At 38.7% G+C, this 24,381-nt stretch overlaps 1 protein-coding gene across 2 annotated transcripts in view; it reads left to right on the forward strand.

Annotated features, from left to right (window-relative positions):
* The window catches only part of CAMK4 (calcium/calmodulin dependent protein kinase IV), a 255,035-nt gene that overhangs the window by 166,654 nt on the left and 64,000 nt on the right, over positions 1–24,381 (forward strand). The window lies entirely within an intron of this gene.

Raw genomic sequence — 24,381 nt, forward strand, 5'->3', positions numbered from 1 at the left:
GATGACTCAAAGTCTGAAAGATGCAGTCCTCTACATAATGCTGTAAGTGTGTTAAATTAATTATGAGATCAAACGAGACTTTGGTGCCTTTAGTCGTTCTTTAACTCTTTTTTTTCCCATTTCTTGAGTTTGTTTCTTCATTGCTTTTGTTTTTTAATTTGGTAGAGACGTGGAAGAAGGTTGAATGTGATATAGACCTTGGAGCATAGAGATTATTGACTTTTCTTTCAAGAAAAGAAATGAGTTTATTAAAAAGAAAGAATGTAGCAGTTTTTTCAAGGAAGAAACATAAATTAATATTTTAAATTGGAACACAAGTTTTGTAAGTTAATGGTGAAAATAAATGCATACACATTTACAAAAATATATACTGTTGAGAAGCTCTTTTGAATTGCATTAAGTAGGTAATATTTGCCTGTATAAATCAGACTCAACTGGCTAAAAGCTTCCCATGTATTTAATGGTGTCTAATATGTGCTGGAACACTTTGGTGGTTCATTTATTGAATATGAAACCAGAACAGATGATTCTTTGAACATTCAAGACAGGGCCCAAGGAGGGGTATTTATCAGCATCACTTAAATAGACAAATCTATAAAATATATCCAGAATTAAGATATACTCTATTATTCGGAGTTGTTTAACCAAAATCATTATCCAATACCTTGAGAAATCAGCCACAATGACAGAAGCACAGGTCCTATGAGTTTTACTCACATCAAAAACAGGAAGGAAGGAAGGAAAGAGGAAGGGAGGGAGAGAGGAGGGAAGGAGGGAGGGAGGAGAAATCTGATACCTAACTAGCTTAAGTACCAATGATGAAAAGGAAAAATAACCTTTGCATAAGGCTTCTAGAAATAGCCAGTTGAACCAAATCTGTTATTGAGCTATCAACACCAATTTTAATTGGCTTTATAGCCCAGTCCTTCCAAATTATTTATTCCCATAAAAGTGTTTTGATCTTTTTGCTATGGTGAGGGATGAAAAGTTTGAAATGAGAGTGAATAAAAAACCTGGAGAGGATGCCAACACAGCTCCTGATTATGTAAATATTGAATATCAAATTCATCTTCTCACAGTACTCAAATAGCCACCCCATTTCAGATTTTCATCACACATAACGTATTTACCAATTCTGGTTTCCTAGGTTTGCACACTAGGTAATGGGGTTTCAACTTTTCCATTTTCTTATCTTACATAGACCTTTCCAACTTCAGTTGATTCTTTCTTCAAATGTGCATAAACTTAATCCTGTTCTCCATCATTCTATGACTGTTGCTGGCATGCTTTAAAAAAGAAAGAAGAAGCACTTTTAATTGCCATTAATTCCTATTCTTTTTTTTTTTTTGAGATAGAGTCTCGCTCTGTCACTCAGGCTGGGAGTGCAATGGCTTGATCTTGGCTCACTGCAACTTCCGCCTCCTGGGTTGAAGTGATTCTCCTGCCTCAGACTCCCAAGTAGCTGGGACTATAGGCGTGTGCTACCACGCCTGGCTAATTTTTGTATTTTTAGTAGAGATAGGTTTTTACATTAGCCAGGCTGGCCTCGAACTCCTGATCTCAGGAAATCTGCCCACCTCCGCCTCCCAAAGTGCTGGAATTACAGACGTGAGCTACCGCACCTAGCCACAATTCCTATTCTTAAATATACAAGTCTAGAATCATCTCTTGCAATCACTATTTTTATTTTGTTACTTCTCCATTTAATAATGGCAGTTTTATACTTTTCTTAAATACCCATTTTAAAACCTCATTTCTTGTTATTATACATAATAAATTAATCAAGTAAACTTGCTGGCCTTAGCCCACTGTAACTTTACCAGAATCAGTCAGGCAGCTAGTATAGCAGTTAATAATACTTTGGCAGTGAGACAGAGCTAGGTTTGGTTTTTAGATGTGTGAACTTGGACATGTCAATAAATATCTTTGAGCCTCAATTTAGTCTTGTAAAATAGGCATAGCAATTAACCTAACAGGATTGTGGAAAAGGTTAAACGAGATAACTTGTGGAAATCATAGAAATGTTCATAAAAGAGGGAAAAGAAGATAATCAACTTCATACTCAGTACATTCGTTTAAAGATTTATTAGATGTTATAGATGTATACAGATACACTTACACCCCAGCTAAGTACAAAAAACAAAATAGTTGTGTAATATTATACCCATTGATCTAGGTGCTGATTGTACAGAAAAATTCAGTTTGTAAAAATTTGGTACACTTACATGTACTTTTCTATTCTTATATTACACCAATAGAAAGTTTAAAAAGGAATTGTCCTGAAATTTTAGTAGGTTTGTATGGTTATAACAGGTAATATATCCTCGAGTCAGCATGCTGTGTGTGTATGTGTTTGCAATTTTCCCAACTGAATTCATGTACTTTTTAATGTTTCTAGTTCTATCACATACTGTTGTTTAACAGGCAGATTTCTTTTTTCCTTTCTGGGACAGTAGCACATTATTCTCTGATATCACTGTCTCTGTGAGAGAGTAGATCCGTCAATTGGGGGAGAGGGACATGTGCCACTCAGTCTACCGCCCTCCTCTTTTTATGCTATTTTACTGACAAAACATTATATCAAAATGAAGTAATCTTCAGAATAATTGTTCTGAGTGATCTTTGTTTGCTTCCCTATATGTGAGTAACAGAATGCATACTATCAGGAAGGGTGTACTGTAAGGCCACAGAGGTGTATGAAGACAGCTAGCAGCCTGGACTCTGGTCAGAACTCTTTCCTTCCCCCACTGCTGCTTTTTTCTCATCACCTGCTTCCCTCTGCTCTCTTCCAACCAATATTCTCTACTTCTTAGATCCACAAAGTGACGTATGGTCAACTTACCCATCCTGTTTTAGCATATTAAAGTAAAAACCTAAATCTGACTCAAAATGAACACAAATATCATTTGATCTTAATTTCAGATTTTAGAACAGAAGCCACATGTGGCTCAACTTGACTCAGGCTTACTTCCCTAGTCCAGTCAGCTGTGGATGGGGTGTGAATTGTGCAGGGTGTGAAATGTGGCTGGCCAGGACTGGGGATAAGGGGGGTTGTTCTAAGAGAAAGACAATTGTTTCTTTTGAACTAGGCTGCCACACCAAAAGGCATACCTTTTTCTACTGTCTGTTCTGGTGTTTTGTTTTTGTTTTTGTTTTTTGTTTTTTTCCTTTTACTGTTTCTTCATGTTTCTCTCCATTCCTGGATTATCATTGCATCCTAGATGCAGTTTTGAATGACAGTCTGTTGTTTATCACAAAACCATGATTTCACTTAGAATATGATTTCATTTTGGCGGAAGCCCTAGTTGTTTATCATGTAGGAATTAACTTTTCTATGACCAAATTTAGTCACTCCTCACATTCCCACATTTCCGTCTTTGTAATTCAAGCTGTTTTCAGTAGGTGTATATTCCTGATTCTCTCATTCACTGATACCAGCCAAAACTCTTACAAGGTTCCCTCCATCTTCTTCATCTTGGTAAATGGCACTATCATTCAGCAATTGTTTGCTAAAACCTAGAATTCACCTTACGTCCAAATAATCCCAAATAATAATCAACAGGTCCAGTCAGTCTATCTCCAAGTTATAACCCAAATTTGACCATTTTTCTTCATCTTCACTAAGCCATAGCCCTACTTTCAGTCTGCATAATCTCTCACTCAGACTGCTATGCAACCTGCTTCCACTCCATTTCCCTCACATCGGCCGGTTATTATTTAAATCATAAATCGATTATATCATTTCCATACTTACACCAGCAGTGGCATCCCATTGAAAGTAAAAAAAAACAAAAACAAAAACAAAAACAAAACTCAAAATGCCTTAACATATCCTAGGATGTCCTGCATATTCAAGTTCCTTCTCACCACCCCAGCATCACTTCCTACACTACACTTGAGCTACACTGGCCTTGTTTTCCAACCCTCAGAAAGGTCTCAGTTAATTCCCATCTCAGAGTGGTTGTCATTTCCCTGCCTGGAGCCCTCTTTCTTCATATCTTCCTGTGGCTCACTTCTCTACTTCTTTCAGGTCTCTGCTGAAGTGTGGCTTCTCCAGGGGGACCTTCCCTGACCACTGTACCTAAAATAATAATCACCGCTACGTCTCCAAGCCATCTTCATTTCTATTACCACGTGGTGTGTCTTTTTGCACTTATAATTATTTAAAATTGAACAGTATTTTGTCTGTTTTGTGTTTATTATCTCTCCATAAAAGTAGGAACTTTGTGCTTTTCACTTTTATATTCCCAGAGTCCGAAACAGTACATGACAAAGTAGGAGCTCAGTAAACACTTACTGAATAAGTAAATGGAAATTGATGAAAACATGAAGAACGAACCATCATTCTGTATTTTGTCTTTCTGGATAATGAGCCATGTATTAAACATCTTTACTGTTATTTTTCTACTCATTTCATAAGAGACAAAGCTTTATAACTTACTTCTGTGAATGAAATTCTTTTTGTTTCCTTACTACCATTTCATTCTTTCCTGTCATTCAAAACTCACCTTCTTCGGTATGTTCTTTCTTTGCCTCCATCCGTTCCGATCAGCTCTTGATTCTTTAGGAGGCTTATTGCAGTGGGTGTGCCTCAGTATAGTAATACCTCATGTAGCTGACTGGGAAGCTCTCTTATTCAATTAGTGAAAAATGGATGTTCTCAGCATCAGAATTTTCCACCTGTTTGAGTTATACCAATTAAGAAATAAAAGAGTCCAAGCAGGGATGTTCCAGATATGGCTGCCCCACATAACACAGGATAAGAGTTCCTGGAACTCTGACTCAAGTCTGCAAAGATAAATTAATTAATCTATAGCTAATCCTACATTTAAAAAGAAATTATTGAGGACTTTTTGTTTTTGTTTTTGTCACTAAGTTCCAGTTTAGTGAGAGCTAAGCTAACACATTCAAGTCAAATGTTCCTTGGAAGAAGCTTTATAAAAATCAGATTTTCGGCCGGGCGTGGTGGCTCACACCTGTAATCCCAGCACTTTGGGAGGCCGAGGTGGGCATATCACAAGGTCAGGAGATCGAGACCATGGTGAAACCCCGTCTCTACTAAAAATAGAAAAAATTAACCGGGCGCAGGGGTGGGCGCCTGTAGTCCCAGCTACTCGGGAGGCTGAGGCAGGAGAATGGCGTGAACCCGGGAGGCGGAGCTTGCAGTGAGCCGAGATTGCGCTACTGCACTCTAGCCTGGGCGACAGAGCGAGACTCCATCTCAAAAAAAAAAAAAAAAAAAAAAAAATCAGATTTTCTCTGATCATTGCAATTAAGGGTTAACTTAAAGAAAAAAAATTAATTTCCGTAAGACTTCCACAGGTAGAAAGCAAAGCAATTTAAAACTTGTCAGAAATGGCTGGCATTTATGAAATAGTTTATTGTCAATTACACAGCTATACATAGCTATAAAAATTGGGACAGTTGGGAACTAAGAGTAATCAGTGGTACATCTCACATTTCCTCTAGATAACTTGTATCTAGGCTAGTTGTTGAAAACATAGAAGCAGAAAACTTAAAGATTGAAAAGTTCTTGGGGAATATGTTGCAGGTATAATTATACTCCTTATGTAACATATCTTGCAATCCTTCCTTCCCTCCCCATTCCATCCTAATTCTTGCTCCACATATTTTACAATATTTCTCTGACTTTAACCTTGCTCCTTCTGTTTTTCTGGCTTTAAATAGTTCTTGTAAAAGCTTTTAAAGTGTGTTTGAAAGACGTTTCCATCTTTGGATTTGAATTCATTCAGTCAGTCTTCGAGAGCAGATCCTTAAGTCCTCTTGAGTATTCTCTCTTCTTGTAATGAATTCCAGTGGTCCCAGGTTAAATGGTCTAGGTCAGTCTGGACATTCCAGAAGGGTCATCCTGTAGCAGCACAATGCCAAACCCCTTTTCCATGGACTTGTAGGGATAATTAGGGAATATTCCCTCTCCTCTGATATCTAATACTGTTGCCGCCACCTTCAGTTCTTTGTCACCACTGACACCTGAGTGTTTCTCTATTTCCAAAACATCGTCATCCCTCTCATTATCCCCCATGGATGCAGGCTTTCTTCCCTTTTTCTAGCTACAGTTCTCTTTTGTATGTCTTACTTTCAAAGTATGACTTTGGAACCTAGAGAAATTTGTGCATATGGAACATAGCACTGCTGTCCTCTCCTCTCCTCTCCTCTCCTTTCCTCTCCTCTCCTCTCCTCTCCTCTCCTCTCCTCTCTTTTCTTGAGACAGAGTCTTGCTCTGTTGCCCAGGCTGGAGTGCAGTGGTGTGATCTTGGCTGACTGCAACCTCTGCCTCTTGGGTTCAAGCAATTCTCCTGCCTCAGCCTCCCGAGTGGCTGGGATTACAGGCACATGACACCATGCCTGGCTAATTTTTGTATTTTTAGTAGAGACAGGATTTCACTATGTAGGCCAGGCTGTCAGTACTTCATTTCTTTAAGAACTACAAGGAAATGGGTAACTGTGAAATCTATTTGCTGTTGAATAACATAGCTTTTTGGTTAGGATTGTGTTAAAGACTGTGATGGTGGTGAAGAGTTACAACCAGGAGCATCTAGTCATTTAAAAGTCAACATGGTATCTGAGCGTCAAAAAAATAAAAATAGAAAATGGACATTATTATAGGGAGGCAAGAAAAGATGAAATTGCAAAAGCTTCTTTTGATTAAAAAAATTTAACCTGTAAGTCACTCTCTAAAACAGTAACAGATTTAGCTTTTTATATAGAAAATCAATTGATAATGAATTGATGACTAGATACTCAAAAACTGAAAAGGCAAAAGAGAAACACTAAACTAAGGTATTGTGTATGGAGCATGTGTGACAACTTCAGGAAACAGCTACCCCTAGGACTGGGGGAACAAAATGAAGAGGTTAAAATTATTAAAACTTAGAGGATTGAAGGAGGTTCTCTATGGACTTGTGAAGAGGGCTCCCTGTTTGACTGGTGTAGGTGGCTTGGACCTCAGAGGAATTTCCCATGAAGCTGGACCTCAGGTCTCTGAGGATGATGCTCCAGCCAGCTAGTGCTGGTGTTGCTGATGAGAGGCACTGAGACTGGTTCTGTATGAGTTGCAAAAGCTGCAAACTGGAATCAACTGTTGTTCCTGGAACCACCCACCACTGCAGGGTGAAAGAGTGCCTCCCGAGAGACATAAGAATAACAAGCAGAAAAACAGACTCAGAAAGCAAATAGGAAGGAACAATCCCTTCTTCTTCTAGCCTGCCACTCTCTTTCCCTCATGCCCTTTCATGGCAAATCCAAATAGAGAGCCAACTAGAGAAGGAAAAATGTGGCTTGAAATTTCAATCTCAGTATCATAAAGTGGACTACAGAAGAATGGGTTTTAGGTTTGGAGACAATAGCTTAATAAATTCTACAGGATGTTATTCAAAAACAGAAATAAATTCTCAGTTTCTGTTTTTATTCAGAGTCTTCTAAAATGTTCATAGTCTACTAAAATGCATGAAATGGTTCTAGAGTTCAATGAAATCAAAACGAGCAGTCACACTAAAATAAATTACTATCTGTATTTAGTACTGAGTACTATGCTTAATGATGTTTATCCATTTAACAGGCATTATATTATTCAACCTTACATTATCTGACACATTAAAACCGTTTTCCACTTCGACCTCTTATTCCTCATTGGCAGAAAGCCAATCTCCCTTGTAGGAACATGGAAAGTACCAGAACTTTTCTCCCAGCCTCCGTTACAGCTAGGGCAAGGTCATAGTACCCAGCTCTGCCCAGTGAGTTCCTTGAGACAGTTTGCTCATGAGTTTTGGGAGAAGTTTTCCCTTAGCACAGGAGACTCAAGGCAAGAAGAGTCATTTGTCCTTTTCACTGGCCTAGTTGGGTCTGCATATGATGCTGGGAACCACTTTTGCTGTCTTGTAATTATGAAAAGAAACATAAGTCATCCTGAGGAAGGCAGAGAAGAAAGATGACACCATTGGAATTCTCCAACTTCTTGATATCTCAGGGAGGATAAAAACAGTTTCTCAATATTTCAGTTTTAAATTACATGCCCTGTTACTTGAAGCAAGAAGATACTAAACTGTTTCTTCAATAAACTTTTTGAGTATATGCTAACAATTTTTCTGTGGTCAGAGCAAGCTGTATAATTTTCCATCCATTTAAACATAACAGAAAGAGCATACTTCTAAATAAAAAGATTCTGGTCCCACAAATTTCTAAAAACTGATTTTCACTGAATATCAAACATACACCCACATATTGCTAAATCAGGATTAAGTATGATTTGAAGGGACAATGAAGTTTAAGGGTTTTGAAAATAAAATTGCTTTTGACACTTGTTTTTGTTTCTATGAATGTCATTTCCTGCTTGAGTCCGCTTACTGTCAATTAATAGATTCAGAGAGTTCAAGTAATGAAAGGTTAAAACAGAAAATGCAAGCTTTTTTGTTGTTTGTTTGAAACCTGTCAGTTCCTATGGTATTTGCTTTTTCTTTCTCTGGAGACTTTTGTCTCTTGCTACTCAGGTTTGAGCACTGATCTTTGGAGGATAGATTTTAATTAATGTAAAGTTTTAAGAATTGAAGCACTAAAATGATGATTTTACCTGTAAAAAGTAAAAAATATTAAGAATTGAGAGATCACAGTTCCCAGAGAAGAAATAACAAGCTGTTCTGTTAATGTTATAATATTTTGATTTATAGACATAGAATAAAGTAGACTAGTGGCCAAATCAGAACAGAGATATTTTTTCAGAAATTTTGAAACAGAAGAATAATCTACATTCTGAAATTATAGTGCAATATTGGAACACAGGGGATCTAAAAACAGTTCCTGAGCAGGGGAGAGGATTTCCTTCTCATTAAGTTTTTCTGCACACCATTATCACTAATGATAATAATGATATCCAAACTTTACCAAATTCTGCCCTCATGGACTTCCCTCTTTTGATTCTCAAGTGAGCTACCATAAATTCTGGAGCATGTGTCTAGGAATTTTCTGGTCATCTTTGTTAACTTAAAAATCACTCAATCCATAAATTTGGAAAGGAACCTGTATTTCTTATAAAAGGTTACAGGCTGTAAGGTGACATTTGACAGGTTGGGGAAGTGCGGCCAATGCAGCCTGCGGCAGAGCCTGTTAGCAGGCATTTTGAAGGAGGAGGGATCGGGGTAGGAATTTTATGTTGAATGACTTGGCTAAGCATACATATTTAACAAGGTACAGTAGGAGTTATGAATATTTATGGAGACAGTCTTAACATATGCATATTGAACAAACATGCATGGTACATGTGAGCCATGTTCACTTTGAGGTGGAGACTTAACAACTAAATGTATTACAATTGGACCCTAAATTTCAATAGGCACTTGGGACATTAGGACACTTGTGTTGCAGCCTCTGTAAACCGGCTAGAACCAGTCCATGATCAGTTCTTATCAGGAGAAAGTTACTGAAATCAGTCTCTTGTAATTATAGCTGGTGGAAAAGAGGCTGAGGGTCAGTTAATCAGTGCCTAGTGGAGCTGCAGTTGTTTGAACCTTGCTTATCTCAAGGTCAGTGTTTGTTTAGCTGCTAGAGAAAAGAAAAACCTTGTGGTGGATAGAACATAGTTCATTATTTACGTGTGGGGATACATGACTTAACTCTTGTCTGTCGTGTCCTTAGATCCTGTGTATAAGTTGGTATTTCATTGCCACAAAGAGTCTGTTTTGTCAGTCTTAAGATCTCTATTTTAACAGGAATGCTGGTCAGTTGTTGTGTCTAAACTGCAAAAGGGAGGAAGTATAATGAGTCATGCTTGACCTCCCGTCCCATCATAACCAAGAACTCAGTTGTTAAGGTTTTTCTGGGGTCTCCTTGGCCAAAAGGAGGTTCGTTTCATTGGTTGGGGACTTAGTATGTTATTCTTAGCTTACACTGTATACAAAATATTATTTTGATGATTATAGTCTAGATGACTTTTGTTGTTTGGGGGTTTTGTTAATGTTGGATGTGATCAACAATTCAATTCAACAATTACTGATTCCCTAGTTTATTCCAGACTTTGTTCTAGACTTTGAGATATAGAGGTCAAGAAACTCACCGATAAACTGGGTGGATAGACACATAAACACATGGCTACAAGATGGTAAAAGTGCACTTAGTGATTCAAAGGCATCAGAGAGGGAATATGCTATTTGATGTATCTAGAGAGAAACTGAGTGAGAAAATATCTTGCCAGAGAAATTTGTATCTGAATTGGAGTTTAAAAGAAAATTTGGCCAGGTGTGGTGGCTCATGCCTGTAATCCCAGCACTTTGGGAGGCCAAGGCAGGTGGATCACAAGGTCAAGAGATCGAGACCATCCTGGGCAACATGGTGAAACCCTGTCTCTGCTAAAAATACAAAATATTAGCTGGGCGTGGTGGTGCATGCCTATATTCCTAGCTACTTGGGAGGTTGAGGCAGGAGAATCATTTGAACCCAGGAGGTGGAGGTTGCAGTGAGCTGAGATTGTGCCACTGCACTCCAGTCTGGTGACAGAGTGAGACTGCATATCAAAAAAAAAAAAAAGGAATTTTATAGTTTAATTATCAGCCAGTATGAAAGAAAAGGAATTTACATAATACTCCTTCTTTCCATTTTTAGGGAACATAGTAAAGGTACAAAGGCACAAACTCTGGTCTTTAGTTATTTCTTGAAAGTAAGGTACATATGGTGAGAACCAAGGCTTAAAAAGACAGGGAGACTGGGCTGGAGGGGCTCAGGTGACTTACTAAAATGGTTCACATGATTCTGCAGATGAAGAGATCCTGAGGGACTTTTGCTATAAGACCGTCACCCTGATGGCAGCATGAAGTCCAAAAGCAGTGGAGAGGATATTAAAAATGTCCAGTCAAGAAATGAAAAGCACTACCTTCCCCTCAAAAACAATAGTTTTTGAGTATATGAATGAAACGTGCTAGCCAACTAAACTCAGAATTTCCCTTAGATCTTCACTGTCAAGATCTATGAATGTTACATATATGAAGACTTGGGTATAATGAAAAATAATCTAAAGTAGAAAACTACAGACAGCAGGACTTAGAGGATCAATAAGAACTTTTCATCAAACTTTCTCACCTTTATTAACACTTAGCTTTCCATTCTTTTTTTCTCACTTCTCTGCCTACTTCCTTTCTAAGGTTTTATGCCATTCTCCTCTATCTGGTCTAATAGTTCCTCTAATTACCTCTTTCTCTTCCACTCCTGCTTCCTTCTCCTAATTTTCTTTCTTTCTTTCTTTCTTTCTTTCTTTCTTTCTTTCTTTCTTTCTTTCTTTCTTTCTTTCTTTCTTTCTTTCTTTCTTTCTTTCTTTTTCTTCCTTTCTTTCATTTCTTTCTCTCTTTCTCTCTCTCACTCTCTCTCTTTCTCTTTCTCTTTCTCTCTTTCTTAATTTTTTTTTGGTTTTTGAGACAGAGTCTCACTCCTGTCACCCAGGCTGGAGTGCAATGGCATGATATCTTGGCTCACTGCAACTTCCGCCTCCCTGGGTTCAAGCAATTCTCCTGCCTCAGCCTCCTGGGTAGCTGGGACTACAGGTGTGCACCACCACGCCTGGCTAATTTTTGTATTTTTAGTAGAGACATGGTTTCACCATGTTGGCCAGGCTGGTCTCGAACTCCTGACCTCTGATGATCCACCTGCCTTGGCCTCCCAAAGTGCAGGGATTACAGGCATGAGCCTCCATGCCTGGCCAATTTTTTTTCTTTTTATGCTCTTTTTTTTCCCCTTTGCTTTATCTGAGAACTAATGATGAATTAAAGAACAATAAAAATAACGAATATTTTTAAAGACCCACTAAATCTTCTAGACTAGATGACTCTGGGCTCACTTTGCACACAACATGAATTCTAGGTCCCAAAGAGAGCTACTGAAAGTAAACACAAGACACATTCTCTTCTGAAAGGTGATAAAAAAGAGGATAATAAAACAACATCTAACTTATTTATCTTCCTTGGAAGAAAATACCTCAAGGAAATGCCTCAGGATTGAGATGAGTGCCTTCATTTTTGCAAAAACGCATTAAAGTGCCATGAACATGAGGTTATTTAATAGATATGACCTGCCTCTTCTTTAATATCCTTGGATTATGATCTTTAGAAGTTAATTCACAGCTATTCTGTTAGGTTTTAGTTGATGTAATTCTCAGAATCATAGACTTTGAAGTAGGAGAATTAGACAACCTCAAATCAGGATGGGAAATATGTCTAGTTAATAGTGGCACAGCATAAAAGAAAAACACAAGGCCGGGCATGGTGGCTCACGTCTGTAATCCCAGCACTTTGGGAGGTCAAGGCGGGTGGATCATGAGGTCAGGAGTTCAAGATCAGCTTGGGCAAGATGATGAAACCCGTTCTCTACTAAAAATACAAAAATTAGCTGGGCACGGTGACAGCCGCATGTAATCCATCTACTTGAGAGGCTGAGGCAAGAGATTTGCTTGAACCTGGGAGGCGGAGGTTGCAGTACGCCAAGATGGCGCCACTGCACTCTAGCCTGGGTGACAGAGCAAGACTCCTTCTTAAAACAAGAAAAAAAGAAAAACACAAAAACAATACCCCAAAGTATACTAATAGAGAAGTACTCACAGTGTCCTTTTGCGGTCCATAAAGGCATACATTGTTTCTGATTATCATGAATAAAGAGAAAGAAAAAAGTGAGGAATCAAACTATAAGGAAATAAGCTTTTAAGGTTACACATTTTAATTACATTTAAAAAATGCTAATTCCAAGCAAGTATACATAGACCATGAGAGGAAGGATATTATCACAGTATCTTAAAACAAACAACAACAACAACAACAACAAAACAACACTTTACCCTAATTGACAATTTGGCCTGTATGTATTCTGTTCTTATGATATTCAGTGCTCTGAAAAGCTGAAATAATGAACAAGGAATTCTGCCACCCATAATGGCCTCTCTGAGAGGACAGTGTTTTCTTTAGATATATAGATATAGTTTACGTGCAATAGCCTTTACCTACTGCAGGCCACCAGACAAGGACTTTTAAGAAAGAATGACTAGGCTGTGCATGGTAGCTTATGCCTGTAATCCCAGCACCTTGGGAGGCCGAGGTGGGTGGATCACTTGAGGTCAGGAGTTTGAGACCAGCCTGGCCAGCATGGTGAACCCTCGTCTCTGCTAAAAATACAAAATTAGCTGGCCATGGTCCCAGCTACTCAGGAGGCTGAGGCAGGAGAATCACTTGAACCTGGGAGCCAGAGGTTGTAGTGATCATGCCACTACACTCCAGCCTGGACAACAAAGATTGTACCACTGCACTGCAGCCTGGGCAACAAAGTGAGACTCCATCAAAGAAGAGAGAGAAAGAGAGAGAGAGAGAGAGAGAGAGAGAGAGAGAGAGAGAAAGACTCTGTGGGAAATATCAATATCTCATGACTTAAAGGTGAACAGTGATCCTTTCTTTTCTTTTTATGAGTGTTTCTCTGTAAGGATGGTGTGTTAGTCTGTTCTCATGCTGCTAATAAAGATATACCCAAGAGTGAGTAATTTATAAAGAAAAGAGGTTGAATGGAATCACAGTTCCACATGGCTGAGGAGGCCTCACAATCATGGCAGAAGGCAAAGGAGAAGCAAAGGCATGTCTTACATGGTGGCAGGCAAGAGGACTTTTGCAGGGGAGCTCCCATTCATAAAACCATCGGATCTCATGAGAGTTATTCACTACCATGAGAATAGTATGGGAAAACCCCTCTGCATAATTCAATTATCTCTAGCTGGCCCCACCCTTGACACATGGGGATTATTTCAATTCAAGGTGAGATTTGGGTGGGGACACAAAGCTTAAGCATTTCATTCTGCCCCTGGCCCCTCCCAAATCTCATATCCTCACATTTCAAAACCAATCATGCCTTCCCAACAATCCCCCAAAGTCTTAACTCATTTCAGCATTAACTCAAAAGTCCACAGCCCAAAGTCTCAGCTGAGACGAAACAAGTCCCTTCTGCTTATGAGGCTATAAAATCAAAAGCAAGTTAGTAAATGCAGTCATCCGAAATGGGAGAAATTGGCCAAAACATAGGTGCTACAGGCCCTGCAAGTTTGAAATCCAATGGGGCAGTAAAATCTTAAAGCTCTGAAATGATCTCCTTTGACTCACCTCCAGATCATGCTGATGCAAACAGTGGGCTCCCATGGGCATGGGAAGCTCTGCCTCTGTGACTTTTCAGGGTACAGCTTCCCTCCCAGCTGCTTTCATGGGCTGGTGTTGAGTGTCTGTGGCTTTTCCAGGCACACAGTTGAAGTTGTTGGTGGACCCCTGCTCACAGCTCCACTAGGCAGTGCCCCATGGAGGACTCTTTGTGGGGGCTCCAACCCCATATTTCCCTTCTGCACTGCCCTAGCAGAGGTTTCCTGCAGCATACTTCTGCCTCGGCATCCAGGCATTTCCATACATCCACTGAAATCTAGGTGGAGGTTCCCAACCTCAGTTCTTGACTTCTGTGTTCCTGCAGACTCAACACCATGTGGAGGCCACCAAGGCTTGGGGCTTACACCTTATGAAGCAATGACCTGAGTTGTACATTGCCTCATTTTAGCCATGGCTGGAGCTGAAGCAGCTGGGACACAGGGTACCATATCCCCGGACTGCACACAGCAGGGGGGCCCTGGGCCAGCCCTATGAAACCATTTTTCCCTCCAAGGCCTCTAGGCCTGTGATGGGAGGGGCTGCTGCAAAGGTCTCTGACATGCCCTGGAGACATTTTCCACATTGTCTTGGTGATTAACATTTGGCTCCTCATTGCTTATGAAAATTTCTGCAGCAGGCTTGAATTTCTCCCCAGAAAATGGGATTCTCTTTTCTATCACATCAGCAGGCTGCAAATTTTCCAAAATTTTATGCTCTACTTTCTCTTAAACACTTTGCTGCTTGGAAATTTCTTCTGCCAGATACCCTAAATCATCTCTCTCAAGTTCAAGGTTCCACAGATCTCTAGGGCAGGGGCAAAATGCTGCCAGTCTCTTTGCATAGGAAGAGTGACCTTTACTCCAGTTCCCAAGAAGTTCCTCGTCTCCATTTGAGTCCACCTCCACCTGGACTTTGTTGTCCATATCACTATCAGCATTTTAGTCAAAGCTATTCAACAAATTTCTAGGAAGCTCCAAAGTTTCCCACATCTTCCTGTCTTCTTCTGAGCCCTCTAAACTGTTTCAACCTCTGCCTGTTACCTAGTTCCAAAGTTACTTCCACATTTTTGGGTATCTTTACAGAAGTGCCCTTCTATCTGGTACCAATTTACTGTATTAATCTGTTCTCATGCTGCTGATAAAGACATACCTGAGACTGGGTAATTTATAAAGGAAAGAGGTTTAATTGACCAACAGTTCCACATGATTATGGAGGCCTCACAATCATGGCAGAATGGGAAGCAAGACTTGTCTTACATGGTGGCAGTCAACGGGGCTTATGCAGGGGTACTCCCATTTATAAAACTATCAGTTCTCATGAGACTTATTCACTACCACGAGAACAGTATGGGGAACTGCCCCCAAGATTCAATTATCTCCACCTAGTCCCACCCCTGACACATGGGGATTATTACAATTTAAGGTGAGATTTGGGTGGAGACACAGTCAAGCCATATCAGATGGTAAAGAGTGAATAACACATCTGTATTTCTGTGTTATTCTTTCATTGATTGTTTATTGGAGGAGGGGCTGGGACCATAAAATTTATTTCCTTACTCTGTGGTAGTAGTTGTTTGCCAAAAAGCTGAAGTATTCCTTTAGGAAATAAAGTTCTATTTTGTATCGTATAGGTGTGATGTGAATTTACTATATATATATATATATATATATATATATATTTTTTTTTTTTTTTTGGAGACGGAGTCTTGCTCTGTCACCCAGGCTGGAGTGCAGTGGCACGATCTCAGCTCACTGCAAGCTCTGCCTCCTGGGTTCACGCCATTCTCCTGCCTCAGTCTCCCGAGTAGCTGGGACTACAGGCGCCCGCCATCACACCCGGCTAATTTTTTGTGTTTTTAGTAGAGATGGGGTTTCACTGTGTTAGCCAGGATAGTCTCGATCTCCTGACCTCCTGATCCGCCCACCTGAGCTTCCCAAAGTGCTGGGAATACAGGCGTGAGCCACTGCACCTGGCCATGAATTTACTATTTAGGATGTCTTTGACCCATAAAAAATAAATTTTTATTTGGTAATGGGTAATTCAAGAATGGTGTTGATAAAATGAACAGTTCTCTGCAATAATCAGGTAGAATACATTTTATTTCTGGGTCAGAATCAGAGCTTCAAGGCAATGCTATAATAATATTCTGTTCACTGCTTGACCATGGAACTTTGATTTTATTATTATTCAACAGTAATAGCCACATACTTCCTAGGTGTTAGTAGAATCATGTAAAATGGTGGTGTTGAAATTTCCAGACTGAAAAAGAAGGTACCTCCTGGTGCTTCATTTTCTCTTCTCAGATTTTTTTTTTTTTATTGTGTTCAATGAAAACACACACACACAAAATTTCAAAGTTTTAATGCTTCTAAGAACAAGGAGTATTTGTCAACAATCTTCCAAACTCTAAAAGGAATCAGCATTGGAAAAGGTGAAACTCTAAAAGGAATCAGCATTGAAAAAGGTAAAGATGGGTCCTAAGGCAAGACAGAAGAACCAAGCAGGAGGAGACTTTGGTGTTCTCATTCACACCTACTGAGATCCTTTACCAAGACATGGGCCACAGACAGAGTTAGCGCCCAGCATCTTATTTTATGTGAGTGGCTTTCTCTGAGAGCCAAGTCTGTTTCAAATCGTTTTTTTTCCCCCACCATAGCAAAGCTTGGACTTTAAGTCTCATAAATGCAAAAGAGTGTGGGATGTGACAGCAGTTGTAGGTTGGGCTAAAGGCAGCAGGATCTATGGAAGTATTAGTTCTAAGAGTTGTCAATTCTTATGTAACGCTTTAGGCAAGAGAAGGTAACAGATTGCTCCAAATTATTCAGAAATAAATTCCGCATAGTCAGGTGGAGGAACAGATGACTCTCCACTGTGCATCCAAACCACAACCTGATAGGAAATTGCTGGAGGCTGGAAACATGACAAGAACTGCTTCATTGGAACTTCAGCATAGAAATAAGACAAGTGGATTCTACTTTGTGATCATCACCATTTACAATTAAGGTAAATGGTGATTTACAATTAAGGTAAATGGTGATTTACAATTAAGGTAAATGGTGATGGTCACAAAGGAGAATCCACTTGTCTTTTCTATTGGCAAACATCAGACTTGCATTAATCCCTTTTTAATTAAGTTTGGTAAAGAGGAATAAAAAATATGAACTTTTCAAAATATCCTAAAATAAAAAAACAGGGAGAAATTTGTCTTCAAGATATACTGTAACAGCATTCTTTTGGAAAAACACATTGAAAGGGTATGGAAGATATCTTTTAAAAGCATCTGCTTTGTTTATTCAAAAAGATCCATGTGTTTTGACATTGAAACAAGATTGATGTTTAAGAAGTTATTAATAAATCACCAGCTTGAAATAAAAATAAAGCTCTGCTTAGGTAGGAGCATAAATGATAAGGAAGCATAATATAATAAAAGTTTCCAGAAACCAAATTAAAAAATTAAAATCTGAACTAAAAATAGTAAAGCGCAGAATTGAAGTTGTAGGTAATTGAGTTATTTATTCAGATGCAAAATGTAATAAGCTTTACAAAAATGCAGGAAGAAAAGAGAAAAGATGCCACTAATAAGAAAGTTGATAGTAGATATGGGAACAGACATTCAGTCTAAAAAAACAGTTTTCCCAAAGAGGAGATGAGCGGTCTATAAAACAGAGACAGTAGTTAAGGATATAATAAGAAACCGTTTTTTCATGCCAAAAAAAAAAAAAAATTACTCCATGTCTCATTTTAGTCAAAACTGAGTAAACTGATAAGCATCCAGATTTTCCCCGTTATTTTTGAACATTTCAAAAATAATAGCAGCATTTTAAACAGAATGCCAGAAGAAGATAAACAATATACTGGCAGGACAAAATCAAATCAGCCTCAGACCTCAAACCAGTATTTAACACTAGAGGACAATAGAACAAGTGTCTACAGAGAAGAATGCATTGTAATCCATGAATTCTATAACCACTAAATTGTCATTCATATGTAAAAGCAGCAAACATTCTGAAACATCTATAATATGTAAGTAAGGTAGGAGACCGGACTTAACTCTGGAGGCAGGGCTCGAGTACTGGGCCAAATTGAGGACTAACTAGAGCAGAGACTTGGTGGAAGCAGTTTTCCATAAGACACAGCTGCCAGTGTGTCATGTTAGTTTATCACTGCCATGGCTACACCCAGAAGTTACCACCTCTTGCCATGATAATAACCCTATGACCCAGAAGTTACCACCCTTTTCCTAGAAATTTGTACATAATCCAACCCTTAATTTATATGTAAGTAAAAGTTGGTATAAGTATGACTGCAGAATTGCCTCTGAGCTGCTACTCTGGACACATTGACTATGTGGTAGCTCTGCTCCTCAAGAAGCAGTAATTGTTCTACTGCTATACACCGCTGCTTCAATAAAAGTTGCTGTCTAACATCATGGGTTCACCCTTGGATTCTTTCCTGGGTAAAGCCAAGAACCCTCTCAAGCTAAGCCTCAGTTTGGGAGCTTGCCTGTCCTACATCATCAGTATTCAGAAAACCTACCTGACATTAATTTTCTAATGGGAAATAAATATTTTAATGATATATTTCAGCCAACTAATACATAAAAATAAGATTTTAAATGGGGAAATTGTCATATAAAAGACTTGGAGGCAATTATTAAAATTACCATGGAGCTGGCCGGGCGCAGTGGCTCATGCCTGTAATCCCAGCACTTTGAAGGCTGAGCCAGGCAGATCTTGAGGTCAGGAGTTCGAGACCAGCCTGGCCAATATGGTGAAACACTGTCTCTACTAAAAATACAAAACATAGTCAGGGATGGTGGTGTGCACCTGTAGTTCCAGCTACTTGGGAGGCTAAGGCAGAAGAATCACTTGAACTCAGGAGGTGGAGGTTGTAGTGAGCCGAGATCACACCACTGCAACTGCACTCCAGCCTAGGCGATAGAGCAAGATGCCATCTCAAAAAAAAAAGAAAAAAAAAAAAAGAAAAAAAATTATTATGGAGCTAAAGCTATGAATTGTTATAAAACTGAATGCAGTTGTCAAAGAATTTTGAAATAGAAAACACATAATGTAAAAAATTGCTTATGCCTAAAATAAATGTAGCAATAAAAGCCAAGAGTCGGTAGATTTGGTTTCATTCTTGATGTAGGATAAACAGAAAATATAGCTTCAAGTGTTTTGTAAAATCATTACCCATATACTTAAAAACTAGAGATGTATTTTCTAAATCACTAGAGAAAGGAAGGGCAAAATATAACCCAAAAAGTTAATGTAATTTTTTAAAGTGAAAAAAGAACAAAAGTATAAAAAGTGTCATAAACTGATAATAAATTAGAAATTTAAACATAAATGTATATGTATATATTGATAACTATGATAATGGTCAACTAAAATCTTCAAAACTTATGATAGCGAGAACACTATTTATCAAAACTTTTATCATTCTGTTTCTGAAGCAAATTTGTAACTTTGAATAAAAACTGCTCCCAATTTTTACAACCCTTCACTTGCTGTGAGTCAGACTTTGGACTAAGAAGTCAAGTCCAGGGGCTGGGCGTGGTGGCACACGCCTGTAATCCCAGCACTTTGGGAGGCCGAGAAGGGCGGATCACGAGGTCAGGTGATCGAGACCATCCTGGCTAACATGGTGAAACCCCGTCTCTACTAAAAATACAAAAAAAATTAGCAGCCCGATGTGGTAGCGGGCGCCTGTAGTTCCAGCTATTGGCGAGGCTGAGGCAGGAGAATGGCGAGAACCCGGGAGGCAGAGCTTGCAGTGAGCCGAGATCGCGCCACTGCACTCCAGCCTGGGCTTTGAGACTCCGTCTCAAAAAAATAAAAAGTCAGGTCCAGGGATAAATAAGTGACTGAGATGGTGCTAACTTCAGAATTTGTCTCCCCTCAAAACCCTTTGTTACTCCCAAAGCCCAGATTATTGCCTGATGCTCTCCTTAGAAAAAAAAAATAGTTCTTTGTACAAATAGATGCTGGCTGCCAAAGCTTTAAGCAAATATATCTAAACCTGGAAGCATATCACTTAGACTTAGGCCGGGCACGGTGGCTCACGCCTGTAATCCCAGCACTTTGGGAGGCTGAGGCGGGCAGATCACGAGGTCAGGAGATCAAGACCATCCTGGCTAACACGGTGAAACCCCGTCTCTACTAAAAATACAAAAAATTATCCAGGTGAGGTGGCGGGCGCCCGTAGTCCCAGCTACTCGGGAGGCTGAGGCAGGAGAATGGCGTGAACCCGGGAGGCGGAGCTTGCAGTGAGCTGAGATCGCACCACTGCACTCCAGCCTGGGCGACAGAGCTAGACTCCATCTCAAAAAAAGAAATGTATCACTTAGACTAGATTGCAACATCCCGCTCTTCTTTCCCCACTTCTCCACTTCTCAAGCAGCAGCAGCAGCAGCAGCAGCAGCAACACCATCCACAATACATTACCAGGTTAATGATTTAAATCAACACCAAACACCAACATCTTCAGTAATATCAAAGATATGGCAAAAATGCCTCCATTACCACTATTAATTAACATAATTTTGCTAGCCTGATTCAGGGTAATAAGATATGACATAGAAACAGAATAAAATAGAAAAGGATAAAATGAAGCAATTATTTGCATATGATAGGATTGTGTTCTTGGAAAAACAAAATCTACTGGATTGTAGAAGCAATGAAAAATATTGTGGTCAAATAAAAAGTATTTTAAAAACAATTTTGAGCCTATATAACAGGAAAAATAAGTTAGAAAATGGAATAGAAAAAAAGTCTATTTATATTAGTACTAAAATTATTTAATAGCTAGGAATAAATTATCAAAAAATGAATGAGACCTGTATAAATAAAATTACAGCATTTAAAGAAAGACATAGTAGAAGACATTTATACCATATCCCCAAGTTTCAAATATTTTAGAGATATCATTTCTTCCCAAATTAATTTAATGCTGTTAGAATTCAGCAAGGTTTTGTTTTGGGATCCAATAAAGTAATTGTAAAATTCATCTGGAAGAATAGTCTTAGACAAAAAAAGAATAAGGAAGAGGACATTTATCTACCAGATATAAAAATGTTATATAGTGCCCCTGTCATCGTAGGTTTCACTTTCCACTATTTCATGTATCTGTGGTCAGCTGCTGACTAAAAATATTAAATGAAAAGTTCTGGAAATAAATAATTCATAAGTTTTAAGTTGTGATCTGCCCTGACCTGAGTAGCCCAGTGAAATTTTGCACCTCGGGCTCTGCCCCACCCAGGACGTGACTCCTCCCTCTGTCCAGCATATCCATGCTGTATACCCTCATGTCCTTTCATCACTTAGCAGCCATCTTGATGATCAGATCAACTGTGGCAGTATGGCAGTGCTTTTGCTCAGGGAACCCTTATTTTACTTAATAATGTCCCCAAAGTACAAGAGTAGTGGTACTGCCAATTCAGAATGCCAACGAGAGCTGTAAAGTACTTCCTTTAAGTGAAAAGGTGATAGTTATTGACTTAATAAGGAAAGAAATTATATGCTAAGGTTACCAAGGCCTACAGTAAAAATATTTTCTAGCCACAAAATTATAGATGGGAAAAGAAATTTGTGCACAGTATATATAGGGTTCAGTATTATCCATGGTTTCAGTCATCTACTGGAGGTCTTAGATGTATTCCCCAGAGATAAAGGGAACTAGTACATTGCAAAGAAAGATTAATGGAATACAGTAGATACTTGAGCAAGAAACTCTAGTTTTATACAGATTTGATATGGTGGGTTCTCTGTACCTGTATAAATCTACAGGTTCCACATCCATGGATCCAGTCAACCTTGGCTCAAAAATATTTGGGAAAAAAAAAAACCCAAAAAATAAAGAATAGCAAAATAACAATTAAATAGAAAACAATGCAGTATAGCAACTATTTACATAGCATTTACATTGATTGTATGAGTTATTATACATAATCTACAGATGATTTAAAGTATACAAGAAGATGTGTGTAGGTTGTATGCAAACACTACACCATTTTATATAAGGGACCTAAGCATCCCTGAATGTTGGTGTCTGTGTGGGCCTTGGAACCAATCCCTCAGGGATACTGAGAGAAGACTGCATAAAGGCATCTACATGAATAGTGAGAAAATGATATTCCAGTAACTGCTGTTGGGGATGTTAAATATTTGGTGGAATAAAAGTTAGATTCTTATTATGATATAGCAAAATAATTTCCAGATAAATTAAATAGAAAAGTAACTATAAACTATGCATATATATTAACAAACTCCCATATTCATGCACATACATAAAGACACACACACAAACAAGACTGGAAACAAAACCATTAACAGTGGTTATTTCTTGCCAGAGGAATATTCCATTATATTAATATTTTCTGCATTTTAGAATCTTCCACATCTCTATAATGAACACATATTGCTTTTAATAAATAATAAATATTGTTGAACAACAAAGATGGAATTATCCAGAGAAAGGATGTTAATTACAAATGAGTAAAATATATGAATAACAAACGGTTGTATACTTTAAGGTTACAGGAATATTCCAAGATACATAGAACCTCAAGATGATGGATATACCATCAGACCCCCTGGGTTCGAGATTTTGTTCCACCTTTGTTTCACCAGGTGTGAGAACCTTGGGACCTCTCATTTATAAAGCAGAAATAATAAGGATGCTGTGAAAGTCATTGAGTTTGCATGTGAACTATTTCCAATAGTGTGAGACACATAGAAGGCATTCAAAAACCATTAACTACTGCTATATGCAAGAAACTTAGCTAAAAAGTTCATTATAATTTGAAGGACTGAGAAATTAGGAAGTCACTACTATTAACAAATTAATACCATAATACTAATCTTATAATTGTGTTATAAATTGTGAATAAATTAATATTATTCAAATTTAGAGTGGAATTTTGACATCTTCCACGTGTTATGAACATTCATAGTCAAAAGTAAGGACAACTGCTTAGATGTTCAGCCAGTCTTCCAAAAGACGAGTGATGATGCTTTAAAGTGTGTAATTGGAACTATTTCGGTATAAATATTGGATTCAATTTATCAACTTAATTTTTTTATTTGTATATATTTGTTTATTTTAGAGACACAGTCTCACTCTGTCACCAAGGCTGGAGTGCAGTGGTGCAGCCAGAGCTTACTGCAGCCTCAGTCTTCTGTGCTCAAGCAGTCTCCCACTTCTGCCTCTTGAGTGGTTGAGACTATAGGCATGTGCCATCACACCCAGCTAATTTTTTGTTTTTTTTGAGACAAAGTCTCACTCTGTCACCCTGGAGTGCAGTGGCGCGATCTCAGCACCTCCGCCCTCCGGGTTCAAGTGATTCTAGTGCCTCAGCCTCCCAAGTAGCTAGGATTACAGGCGCCCACCATCATGCCTGGCTAATGTTTGTATTTTTAGTAGAGACGGGGTTTTACCATGTTGGCCAGGCTGGTCTGAAACTCCTGACCTCAGATGATCCACCCGCCTTGGCCTCCCAAAGTGCTGGGATTACAGGCATGAGTCACCGTGTCTGGCCCCAGCTAATTAAAAAAAGAAAAATGTAAAGAAGGGGTCTCACTCTGTTGCCCAGGGTGACCTCAAACTGGGCTCAAGTGATCCTTCTGCCTTGGATTCCTGAAATACTGGGATTACAGATGTCAACCCCCGTGCCTGACCAATTTATCAACTTTGAAATTAACAAATTAGTATGCTTGTTCAACTCAAAATGATTATAGGAAATTTCCAGATATTTGACTTTGCAATAAGATCTCCATGACAAATGCTTTTAAAAGCATGCGTGATTGTACACTTGCTAAGCCTTGTGTTATCTAATAATTCAAAACATCCATATATTACCTTAGTTTGCTGACTTCTGGTTGTATCTTTTACCCTGGTGATATATTTTTGTATTTGCACTTTAACTTGTTTTGTCATTGGAGACTACTGTAATGTTTTATTGTGATTTTTGAATGTCAATTTCCACCAATGCAGTTTTGTGATATTTATAACTGATATTTTGGAGTTCTTTTTTAGGAGAATATAATTACTGGGGATTTTCATCTGGGGAAGTCCTAAAAATATATCTGCATTCCTCAGCACAAACTGTAGGTCATAGCCTATGTACACTGAGCCTGTCATGGAAACAGAAGGTTAACTTGATTTTCTGGTTTTAGTTATTGTCTTTAATCCCATGCCAACTATGTAGCTTTTGAATAAGGGA

The sequence above is a fragment of the Macaca mulatta genome, chromosome 6 (assembly GCF_049350105.2).
Source record: "Macaca mulatta isolate MMU2019108-1 chromosome 6, T2T-MMU8v2.0, whole genome shotgun sequence".
NCBI lineage: Eukaryota > Metazoa > Chordata > Mammalia > Primates > Cercopithecidae > Macaca > Macaca mulatta.